The sequence below is a fragment of the Triticum urartu genome, chromosome 4, assembly GCF_003073215.2.
Source record: "Triticum urartu cultivar G1812 chromosome 4, Tu2.1, whole genome shotgun sequence".
NCBI lineage: Eukaryota > Viridiplantae > Streptophyta > Magnoliopsida > Poales > Poaceae > Triticum > Triticum urartu.
This window is the reverse complement of record NC_053025.1, coordinates 470,686,798-470,699,786: the sequence shown is the minus strand read 5'-3', so window position 1 is coordinate 470,699,786 and position 12,989 is coordinate 470,686,798. Positions and strand designations below refer to the sequence as shown.

At 49.1% G+C, this 12,989-nt stretch overlaps 1 pseudogene; it reads right to left on the bottom strand.

The window, feature by feature from the left end:
* Window positions 1-3,680: 3,680 nt before the first annotated feature.
* LOC125554808 lies at window positions 3,681-5,771 on the bottom strand (annotated as a pseudogene).
* Between the last annotated feature and the right edge of the window lie 7,218 nt (window positions 5,772-12,989).

The window sequence follows — 12,989 nt, the reverse complement described above, 5'->3', positions numbered from 1 at the left end:
CGATGTTATATTACTTCACTATGAATTGGCGCCAAAATGCCGCTCGAGAAACAACATGATAATGAATTTCTTTATAATTGACTAAATACTATTTTAATATCATGTATAGGGTTTCACGTTACTCCATATGATCCTCCGGTTTCTTCCTAGATTTCTTATAATGTTGTCAAAGTATTTTAATTTCTCACGAAGTCATTGCCTACATAACATACCACTAACATTAAATGTTTTGGTAGAGTTATAACCTGATACGTCATCATCCCTTTTATAGAAAACGGTGAAGAAACAACAAATGAGAAAGAAAACAAAAAAAGTCGATAGGCAAAACACATATTTTTATCGTTTGAGTAACTTTTCGATTTCTAAAATTTCTATAATGCAATATATTATTTAAATAAAAAGGGGTGTAAGGGCATCTACAATGTTGACCCTCAAACCGCTCGCATCCATACGAACCGGGGGTCCAGATATGTTTTGTCATCCGACGCGGTACCCCATCCGCCCGCGCAGCGGTCCGGATGTCCTTTTCCTCGCAAACCTGAAGCAAAGCGGGGGCTTTGCAGGTGTTCGGACTGCTGCCACACACGCGTCCGACACCACGGACTCATCAAAACACCCTCCTGCGCCCTTTCTCGCCTGAAGCGGTTAGCGGTGCTCCGAGCGTCAACGCCGCATTCATACCTGCCTAGAGCGGACGCGGCCTCTCATTGGAGCCGACTTTGAAGTGGCACACCGGCCAAGAGCGCCGCCCGCTGCACACACCTTCTTTCTGCATTGAAACAACATCACCATGACGAGGCGCGGGCACACTTCACTGACATGGTGGTGGAAGAGCAGGAGGCGGTTTTCCAACAGGCGTAGGCCAACCAGAGGTACAACCTCCGGCTCCTTGACGAGTACTGGCTCGCAGGGGAGCAAATCGCCGGCATGGGCATCGTGATGGACATGGATGAGCAGAAGGCGTTGGCTTTCGTCCTACCACGTCGCCCATGAAATCCGCTATAGTTCGGATCCCTGTCGAGACCGGTTCGTGGATGGATGATCTGTCCGTTTTAGAAATCTGCCATGGAGATGCCCTAAAGCTCTGGTGGAGCCAGAAAGTGACAAACACAACAGCAGCTTCCGAAAGTTGGGTATTTTGAGGCTAATTTGACCACAGATCAGGTGGAACAAAAGAATGCAAAAAAAAAGGAGAGTAAAGAAAATGCGATGCACCACTTTCGAGTTCCAACAGTTGGACAAAACAGAAGCATGGGTCGCCATCTCATCCCTGCCCCCAACGCCCAACCAAGCCCTCACAAAACCACACGAAAAAAAATCAAATTAAAGGAGCCGGATTTGCTAAAGCAACCTACTTTTATTTTTGAGTGTCTTGAGCGAATGCTAAAACAGCAGCTTCCGAAGAGCGGGCCCGGTGGATTGGCCCCAGATCGTGGCTTGTCCATAGTCTACGACGGAGCAAGACGAGGCTAGCATCGTGCAGACTGCAGGGGTGGTGGCCCGGTGTACGCACGTGTGAGGCAACGGCCAGCAGGTCCCTGGTGGATCCGGTCCATGTCCACGTACCCTGACTGACATCCGCATAGGCGATAGCAGCGGGAAGCGCGGTCGTGCTCGCCGCGGCAGCCGGAGATTCCCTGCCGTTGATTACAAAACGGCTACTCCTCGGTACAAAGATGTATTGCCATTCTTATACAAACACGAAGCTACATTATCAATGTACATGCTTGAACTTCAAAAGAAAAATCAATCTACATGCCTTTGCCACTACGTTGCAGAACAATTTGAGAATCTCGCTAAAAAAGGAACAATTTGAGAATTGTTTGGTGTGCACAGGTTATTGTTTATATTTTGATCATCATGTCTCAGGGATTTTTTGGTCCGTGGATTGTAATTTGTATGTATAACTAGTAAGCTTGCACGTGCAATGCACGTCTTATTCGAGTTTAAAATTTGAATATGAACATGTTTAAATTTCAATCCACATATAGCTACTTTAAGTTCCTTGCATATACTATGCCAGTTTAAATCAAGGTAGGATCCAGTACTTCGCAAATTGAGAACTTGCCTAAAGCTTAATTATATTGAGATTAAACCCATTGACGTAAATTTCTCTCCTGATGAGTCAATGCATACCTATTTAATTTCATACGCTTATAGGTGGATACAAGATCAGCATCAAAGGCAATCTACCCCTTACTGGTCGTACGCACACATATGAGCTCTCAAAATTCTGGATTTCGCTGTCATCTATCATATCACTACAATCTAAACACCATGAAGAAAGAGATAATGCCAAGGCAACAATTATTCGTATCTTGCATGGCTTGGGTCCTTACAAGGCTACTTCCGTTCAGCTCGAGTCCATGGGTGCTAAGCCAACCAATTCATCAAGCAAAACCTGCATTTTCATGTGCTTCCACAAAATGCAATGCAAACTTAGCGGTGATCATTAAGGGCAACCCAAAAAGGAAAAGATAAAAATTCAAAGTATATATGCATTGAAAATATAAGGAAGCGAGCCCTTGCTCTACAACCAGGGGGGAGGGGGCGGGGGGTACTCAGAGCATTAGCAATATTTTCGTTACAGGAATAAAAACTTCAAGATATGAAATCAGCATCAATTATGCTTGCACGTGAAATTCACGTGTGTCTAGATAAAATATCCTTTTATTTTGCAGGGAGTATAGATAGAATATCCAATTGTAAAAGTCAAAAATATTACCAACGAATGTGCATTTGAGGTTTCAGAAAAGCTATAATTAATAAAATTTATACTTTGTAGTACTGCCAAAGTTTATTTCGTTCATTTCCTGACTGATGACAATACGAGTCATCCATTCTCTGCCAAAGTTGTATTTGCGCAACTCTCAAAAAAAAGTTTCTGCAGTTTTGGCATGCCGTACCCTGAATTCATTGCATACATGCAGCTCTCCACTTATGCCTACTGCATAGTATATCCATTTTACCACTGTTCGCCAAAATTTAGTTTTAGTAACTCCACTGTTAAATGTGAAGTTAACCAGCATGGATTTTTTTTTTACATAAGAGAGATTCTGCATCTAGCTTCAGCCTTCGGCTCAGTTACAGATTAATAACAGTATCAACCACATGTATGCATAGAGGATGTGCAGGCCATTTAAGGACACTGTGTTTAGAAACGTGTTCCTACACTACAGAATGAATTTGCCAAAGCTGCGTGATAAAACAGAGAAACCCAAATGCACACATGAACGATGAGTAAGTTTCCGCATTAGTGGCACGATGATAAAACAGGCAACAGTTCAGACCACTTTTACCAGGTCCGAATTCAGAATTCAATTCAGTGCATACATGCAGCTCTATGCAAGTATATAAGGTTGCAATCAAGAGAATTCCTAATGACATTGGAAAGCAAACAGGGTAATAAGGTACAAATGCACAAAAGACTATGCTAACCAAGAACAACATGGGCAGCTAAGCTCTTCGGAATTCACAAGGCACAGCCAATAAATTAATGCACTCCAAATGATGATCGATCAGTACATTGGATAATTATAGTCAAGCATGATTTTGGTTTTATTTCAGAAAATAAGCTAATCAAGCACAACAAAGCCTGCTGTTCACAATTCTGAAAACAAGATAATCCAACAGCACGACAGACCAACTAAGCTGATGATGACAACTGACAATGCATGGACCTAGTCGTACACGACGAGCTTCTGGTACTCTTCGCCAGCGATGGCCTCAGGGTTCACCACCCCGTCGTTCTTCAGAAAGATCTTGCGGAAGTTCTTGGAGAAGCCGCTCACCATGGCCACCCCTGGCTGGGTCGACGTCACCAGCGTCGACTGCGAGTCACGCAGGTTCCAGAAGATGATCCGGGGCACCACGTCGCCGTAGCCAGCGTCCCTGAACTATTTGCAGATCACCTCGTAGTGAGTCTCCCACACGGAACAGACTCCCGCCGGCTGTAGTAGTAGTAGGCGTAGGCGCTTCCAGACGGGAAATACACTTTGGTTCCTGGTTGTATATGCATCCTATATGGGAATTTTTTTAATTTTTTAATAAAAAGTCAAAATAGATAAGAACTATTTTGACAAAACACTTGACTTACTTTTGCACTGATATGTAAATGTCGATGAAAAACAATAAAAGTTGACCTCAAGCAAAAAAGACAAAATTTATTTGCTACTATAGGTCACTATTCACACTATTTTAACCAAAAATTTGTCTTTTTCAAAAAGAAGTCAAAAGGATATTTTTTGTGGATTTTATTTCTACTAGTACAATAGAAGGTCAAGTTTATTTCAAAAATATTTTCAGGAATTTTTGACTTTTTGTTGAATTACTAAAAAAAATTCCCATATAAGGTGCATATGTCCCCATAGACCAAAAGTTCCCCTCCCTCCCAGACGCCATATTGAACTCCATGTCGCTGTACACGAAGTCACGAACACGGTCCTGATCATCTTCTCCGGCGCCAGACGCGCCTACTCGCCTCCACCGTCGTGCGGAGGATCTGGTCGAACACCCCCTGGAAGTTAGTGCTCCCACCCCAGTGCATGTGTCGCACGAAGTCCATCTTCTGGCGGGTTCTCGAGTTCTCGCTGAAGGTGATCACCTTGCCGGCTGAGCTCCGAGGTGAGCACGCCCAGCGCGATGCACACCTCCATCGGGGTGCCGCTCATGCTCGCGGACACGTCGCAGACTGAGATGCAGTTGCGCAGCGACCCCTTGGAACGAAGGTCGTCCACCATGCGGCGCCACTTCAGCTCCGACACATTGTCGTCCTGGCCGCGGTAGGCGGCCGCGGCGATCTCGTGGGGCAGGAGCGCACCGGCCGCGATCTTGGCCTGGCCAGCCTCCACGTCCTCCAGGTACTTGTCGAAACGCTCCTCATCGTGCTTCTTGAGGAGGAACTTGTAGCGCCGCATGGCCACTGAGGCGACGCGGATGTAGGGCAGCTCCGACCACCGCTGCGCGCTCATGTACACCTCCGGGAGCTCCAGCACCTTGCGCAGCGGCACGAGCAGAGCACCTCGCGGCGGAGGCGGTGTAGGGCGCGGTACGCGTAGTGCCCGTCCGGGAGCTGGGTGAGCTCGGGGTCCGAGTCGCGCGGGAAGAGGCGGCGGGCGATGGCCTCGCAGAGCAGCGTGGTGCGGTCGAAGGACGAGCCTGGCGTGGGGTACCACTTGGCGGCAAGCTCGATCTTCCTCTTTTGCCGCCGGAGGCCAGCTGCTGGAGGTCCGAGGTGAGGAGCGAGCCGAAGAAGTCGACGACGGCGTCGAACAGGAAGCGGTAGGCACGGTCGCCGTAGTACATCTCCAACGACTGCACGGCAAGCTTGGCAACCGTGCGTACCTTCTTCGACATCCGCCGCGCCTTACTCGCCGCCGTCGTCTTCTTCTGGTCCACCTCCATCGCTTCCAGCTTCTGCACCTCCGCAGGCTCTTGGACCAGGACAACCTCCACGTGCTTGCTGCCCTTGCCGGCCTTGAGAGCGCGGCGGAGAGGAAGTCACCGAAGGTGGCCTTGGCAGTCACGGGGGCGAGCTCGCGGGCGCGCTTGCGGCCGGCGAGCCTAGCCCGCAAGTCCTCCCGCTGGTTGGCGAGGCCCTTGGCCTTCCTGCATGCCTTGTCGGCCACGGCGCCGGCCTTGGCGAACGCGCGCACGTCGGGGCCGCGGAGGAGGCGGAACAGTAGCTCGGGGAAGTCCTTGAGGTAGCTGAACTCGGCGAGCGCGACCGCGGCGACGTTGCAGACAAGCGCGCGCAGGTGCTGCTCGTGCATCCAGAGCGGGGCGGCGTAGAAGCCCTCCTTGTCCGACTTGCCGTGAGCGCGTCCTGCTCCGTCTACCCCTCAAGCGGATCCACAGCAGGTCGCGTGATGGTGCCGGTTTTCTGAGGCGGGCCAGGCGGCGGCCGTGAAGAGCATGTGGGAGGTGCGGGCAGGGCAAGAGCACGCAAGCGGAAGAGAATGGTGGTGGCAGGGAAGGGGCTTGGTGGGGGTGGGGGACGAAACGACCTGGTGGTTTGCGAGAGGAACTGGGGATCGTGGGCGGGCCTATGGTGGGAAGGGTATCGGGTGTTCTGCCTAGACATGGTCTTTTTTTGTATAAGCTAATCGTGGTAATAACCAATGGCAGTGGTGGGTGATTAGAGTGTCAAACGCGTTTGATGCTATGAGACGATTTGGACCATCAAATCAACATGTTTCAATGGTTGAGATGATTTGGTTCTCTGCCCTTTCGTGCTTTTATATGGGTAGTAGATAAGTGGGTTGTTATGGTCTATGTTGAAGAACTAACAGAATGGCAGTGCGTTGCCATAACCCTTTTCTTTTCTTGTTGCATATTTTTTATAGAAAAGGAGGAAGACTTCCGGCTTCTGCATCTGGACGATGTATACCGCCATTTTATTAATTATTGACATAGACCTTATAAAGTCATACAACAGTAAGACTAAAGCCACCGTCTAAGCAACATCTATCGCTACTCCTATCCAGTTGATGAAGGGACGCTGAAAGTCTAGGCCTAATACCAAACATACCTCGTAGCCAAACCTAACATCTAAGACTTACCAGGACGCCTGCCGGGTATGGGCACCCACCAGTCCGGCGTACTCCTCAACCAGGACGCCTGCCGGGTATGGGCACCCACCAGTCCGGCGTACTCCTCAACCAGGACGCCTGCCGGGTATGAGGCCGCCGCAGCCACCTGCCACCAATCCATCTTCAGAACTGTACTACTGCATCTACCTTGCCCGGTCTAGCTGCCGCCGACGCCACCACGACGCCAGACAGCGTCACCCTCCTGCGCGAGTCCATCTCCGCTCATCGGGCGCCGAGTCTCCACCGCGCCACACCGCCGAGATCCGCCATCATCAATGAACAAGATGAAACACCGCTCCTTCTCTTGTCCCCTTCAACCAGCACTTACTCCAAAATGATGCCCCCAGGAGGGAGAACAACACTGAAGGCACCGTCATCGTCCGATCCGTTAGACCCAGACCTAGGGTTTCCCCCGGAACTTCCCGATCAGGTTGACGTTACCTACAACGACGATGCCACCAGAAGGGAACGACGTCCGAGACACCGCCATTGTCCGCCAGGACCACAGTCAGGCGCGATTTTCACCAGAAGCCGCGTCTTCCCGACCTCGCAGTTGCCTGGAACTAGTCTGGAACCGAGCGGAACCTTTCCATGAAGACGTATGTCGCCGTTGAGGGAGTCCTGGACTAAGGGGTCCTCGGGCGTCCGTCCTGTTATCCATGGGCCGGACTGATGGGCTGTGAAGACATGAAGGCCAAAGACTGCACCGTGTCCGGATTGGACTCTACTTGGCGTGGAAGGCAAGCTTGGCGACCGAAGATTCCTTCTTATTTAACCGACTCCATGTAAACCCTAGATCCCCTCGGTGTCTATATAAACCGAAGAGGATAGTCCGGAAAGGACACGACATATACTCATTACCATATTCATAGGCTAGACTTCTAGGGTTTAGCCGTTACGATCTCGTGGTAGATCAACTCTTGTAATACTCATATTCATCAAGATCAATCAAGTAGGAAGTAGGGTATTACCTCCATAGAGAGGGCCCGAACCTGGGTAAACATCGTGTCCCCCGTCTCTTGTTACCATCGATCCTGGACGCACAGTTCGGGACCCCCTACCCGAGATCCGTCGGTTTTGACACCGACATTGGTGCTTTCATTGAGAGTTCCGTTGTGACGTTGACAAAAGGTTCGATGGCCCCTTTAATCGTCAATAATGACGTTGTCCAAAGAGGAACCTTCCTCCCCGGACAGATCTTCATATTCGGCGGCTTCGTACTGCGGGCCAACTCGCTTGGCCATCTGGAGCAGATCGACAGCTACGCCCCTGGCCATCAGGTCAGATTCGGAAGCTTGAACTACATCGTGGATATCCATAAAGACTTGATCTTCGAGGGATTTGAACCCACGGCGATCGCTCCCCCTCATCCCGATGAACGTGACTTAAATCTGTCATCGGATCACACCCAGGAGATGGTCCCTGCGGCTGCCACGACCTTAGAGCCGAAGCAGATCGAGCCATCCGAGGCCACAGAGTTCGCAGCGTTGGAGCCGCACATGGACTCGACGCCCTGCAACATTCGATTTAACGAAACTTCGGACTCGTCTCCAGCTATAAGTTTCGGATTGTGTACGCCCGCGGACACCGAGCTAGATCGGTTATCAATCTTCGAGTTCAGCGCCGCTGACGTTTTCCAACACTCGCCTTTGGGTGACGTGCTAAAATCTTTAAAGAATTTGTCCTTGGAGAAGGACTCACAACCGAACTATGTCCGGTTCGAGCTAGAGACGGATGATGAGGAATCTTGCTTCCCACCCGGCCGCCACCCACTCCATAGCCAGCGTCGATGACTTAACCGACGTGCTTAACTATGGCTCCGAAGACATCAACGGTATGGGACAACGATGCCGGCAAGGAGCAAGGCCAAGACCCGCCATTCACTGGACGTTGGACAGCTACCTCTTCGTACGACGTGTACATGGTTGATACACCTAAAGGATCTGGCGACGACAAAGAAGAGTCAGATGCGAATAAAACCTCCGAGACACAGTCCAAGCATCGGCGGCCCAAGCGCCGCCCCAAGCTCCGCCGCTCAAAGGACGGCAACACTGGCACCGGAGAAAATAGTACTCCGGGCGACGCCGAAAACAATGAAGACCCTGTCGGGGACCCTGACGAACAGGCCATAGAAGATGACTCGGAGGATGATAGTTACCGTCCACCCTCCGAGGAGGAGACAAGCCTTGGCAACGAAGACTTCATCGTGCCTGAGGATCCTCTCGAGCAGGAGCGCTTTAAGCTTCAGCTCATAGCCACTGCAAGGAGTCTGAAAAAGAAACAACAACAGCTTCAAGCTGAACAAGACCTGCTCGTCGACAGATGGACTGATGTCCTGACAGCCGAGGAATACGGCCTCAACCGCCCAGCCAAGAGCTACCCGAAACGCAGACTGCTACCTCAATTCGATGAGGAGGCGCCGGAGCATGCATCTCCCTCGCGTAATGCGGATCGACCACCACGTGGTCGGGATAGGGCGGCGGAACGGCCACCCCGCGATCGGGATAAAGCGGCAACTCAGGCCGAACAACAGACTGCCCCACCACCCCATCAAAATAGGGACGGAAGAGTCTGGAGTCATATGTACGACCTCCGACAGACCCTGGATAGTAGAGTAGGACACACAAGATCAATCTACGGATCACAAGGACGTGCCTCGAGGCACGACGACAGCTACCTATTCGGACGTGACAAACCTAACCACGCTCGGGCGGAATGCTGCAGACGGACTCCTTCAGAGCTCCGCCACGATGCGGCCCGATATAGAGGCGCCGCACACCCGCTCTGCTTCACAGTTGAAGTACTGGATCATGAATTCCTCGAGGGTTCAAGCCCGTCAATATCGAATCATACGACGGCACAACCGATCCTGCAGTATGGATCGAGGATTTCATTCTCCACATCCACATGGCCTGAGGAGACGACCTCCACGCCATCAAATACCTCCCATTAAAGCTCAAAGGACCAGCTCGACACTTGTTAAATAGCCTGCCTGAGAACTCCATCGGCAGCTGGGAGGACATGGAAGAGGCTTTCCTCGACAACTTCCGAGGAACTTATGTCCGGCCACCAGATGCCAATGACCTAAGCCACATAGTTCAACAACCCGGAGAATCAGCCAGAAAATTCTGGACTAGGTTCCTAACCAAAAAGAACCAGATCGTTGACTGTCCGGATGCCGAGGACCTAGCATCCTTCAAGCACAGCATCCGTGACGAATGGCTAGCATGCCACCTCAGACAAGAAAAGCTAAAGTCAATGGCAGCCCTTACGGCACTCATGACCCGCTTTTGCGCAGGCGAGGACAGCTGGCTGGCTCGTAGCAAAAACACAGCCAGCGAGGCAGGCCCCACCGAGGCAAAGATCATCACCGGCAAGCTCCGGCACAATAGACACAAACACCAAAGCAACGGCGACAACACCGAGGACATCACAGTCAACACCGGATTCAGTTGCTCCAAGTCCGGCCAACGGAAGAAACCCTACAAAAGAAACAACGAAGGACCTTCCATCCTGGACCGCATACTCGACCGTCCATGCCAAATTCATGGCACCCCGGATAAGCAAGCCAATCATACCAACAGGGATTATTGGGTCTTTGAAAGGATCGAGAAGAGGTGTCTAGGGGGTGATTAGACACTAAGTGCCAAAAGTTACAATTTTTAATTTCTTTAAGTTCAAGTGGAGTTTAGGCACTAGTTTAACAAACACAATACATATCAAGCAAGAATGCGAAGAGTATATGAGCAGCGGAAAGTAAAGCATGCAACTTGCAAGAATGTAAAGGGAAGGGTTTGGAGAATTCAAACGCAATTGGAGACACGGATGTTTTTGTCGTGGTTCCGATAGGTGGTGCTATCGTACATCCACGTTGATGGAGACTTCAACCCACGGAGGGTAACGGTTGCGCGAGTCCACGGAGGGCTCCACCCACGAAGGGTCCACGAAGAAGCAACCTTGTCTATTCCACCCTGGCCATCGCCCACGAAGGACTTGCCTCACTAGCGGTAGATCTTCACGAAGTAGGCGATCTCCTTGCCCTTACAAACTCCTTGGTTCAACTCCACAATCTTTGTCGGAGGCTCCCAAGTGACACCTAGCCAATCTAGGAGACACCACTCTCCAAGAAGTAACAAATGGTGTGTTGATGATGAACTCCTTGCTCTTGTGCTTCAAATGATAGTCTCCCCAACACTCAACTCTCTCTCACAGGATATGGATTTGGTGGAAAGAAGATTTGAGTGGAAAGCAACTTGGGAAAGGCTAGAGATCAAGATTCATATGGTAGGAATGGAATATCTTGGCCTCAACACATGAGTAGGTGGTTCTCTCTCAGAAAATGTGTATTGAAAGTTTAGTTATGTTCTGATGGCTCTCTCCACGAATGAAGAGTGGGTGGAGGGGTATAGATAGCCTCCACACAAAATCTAACCGTTACACACAATTTACCAATCTTGGTGAGACCGAAGTGAAAAACTCGGTCAGACCGATTTAGCAAACCTAGTGACCGTTAGGGTTTTCGGTGGGACCGACTAGATCAACTCGGTGGGACCGATGTGCTAGGGTTAGGGTAAATCCAAAACTCGGTTTGACCGATTACTCAAACTCGGTGGGACTGATTTGGGTAATAAGCGAAACAGAGAGTTGGCCAAGCAAACTCGGTGGGGCCGATTGCATAGCTCGGTGGGACCGAAAATATTGCAACAAGTAACAGAGAGTTTGCAAGCCCATCTCGGTGAGACCGAGATCCCATCGGTGAGACCGAACTGATTAGGGTTTCTGGCAGTGGCTATGTCAACTGAACTCGGTGGCTCCGGATAGAAAGAATTGGTGGGGCCGAGTTTGACTTTTGGTTTAGGACATATTTGGAAGTGAGAAAGTGGTTGAGGGCTTTGGAGCATATCACTAAGCACTTTGAGCAACCAAGCCATTAAGCAACACCTCATCCCTTCTTAATAGTATTGTCTTTCCTATAGACTCAATGTGATCTTGGATCACTAAGATATAAAGTGTAGAGTCTTGAGCTTGGAGCTTGGTCCAATCCTTTATCCTTAGCATTTTGAAGGGGTTCCACATCCTCTAGTCCATGCCACTTCATTGTTGAACTTTATCTGAAACATACTAGGTAGAAGTGCTAGTCCAACAAGAGATATGTTGTCATTAATTACCAAAACCACCTAGGGAGCACTTGTGCTTTCAATCTCCCCCTTTTTGGTAATTGATGGCAACATACATCAAAGCTTTAGATAAAGGTATAGAGAGTAGCAAGTAAAGCTTTGGAAAGACATGTAACAAGCATAGGCTCCCCCTACATGTATGCAATCATGTGAATATGGTATATAGAAGCATGTGAGAGCATAACCATGACAGAGTAGCAATTTGTTACACGTATATTGGCTATATGCATCAGAGCAAGTGATGAAAATGTGAGAAATGTACCTTCATGCCCATGAGTCCTTCTTGCAAACAGTATGTACATCAGCAAGAATTTCTCATACACATGACCATGATGCATATACTTACCTTGTGGTCTTGAGTTGGCTAGGATGTGATGAACCTGCTTAAACAAGGTTAGATAACACAGATGCACCTACTAGCTAGAGCAAACAAAAGAAACCACAAGAGTACCAAGACTGGGATGACATGTAGAGTGAGTACAGAGTACCACGATAGATATAGACATGTCCCCAGAGAGAAGGATATGCAATGAATTTTAAGAATTTTCTTTCCCTTGGATGTCTTGCTCCCCCTGAATCTAGCATGGGATATCGGGAGAAGATAGGGAACAGAAAAACAGAGCTCAAAGAAACAAATGAACAGAGCTAATGCAAATAAGCACATATGAACATGTCTTTCCCCCAAGAAGACATGTGGCATCTCTCCTCTTGAACATCAAGCATCTGGGATCCTTGAAGATTACTCTTTCCTGGAGTATTCCCTCCCCCTAGAGATCTGATTAGGCTTTGATGTGATCTCTCTCTCCCCCTTTGACATCAATTTCCAAGAAGGGTCTTATGGAATTTGTTGTGAATGGGTTCGGTCCTTGAATCATAGTACAAAGCATTAAGGTAAATGTGATGCTTGCAGAGGACAAGATTCATTGAGTGGAGCTGGATCAAGAATAAAGCAGGAATAAGTGGCAAAATGTTTTTCCTGTAGTGAAATCGGTGTCACCGAGTTGTATGCTTCGGTTGCTCCAAAAATCTTCGGTTAGACCGGAAACATGAAACCGGTGGAACCGAGTTCATCACAGAAAAACACTTGTCAGCTCATCTCACTAGACAAATAAGATCTCACAAAGATTTGCAATGAATTGGATGCAGAAAATGCAGAACAAAGAAAAGAAACTAAAAGGTCTAGATGAAGTTTGAAAGGGGAAACAAATATGCATGAGACAAA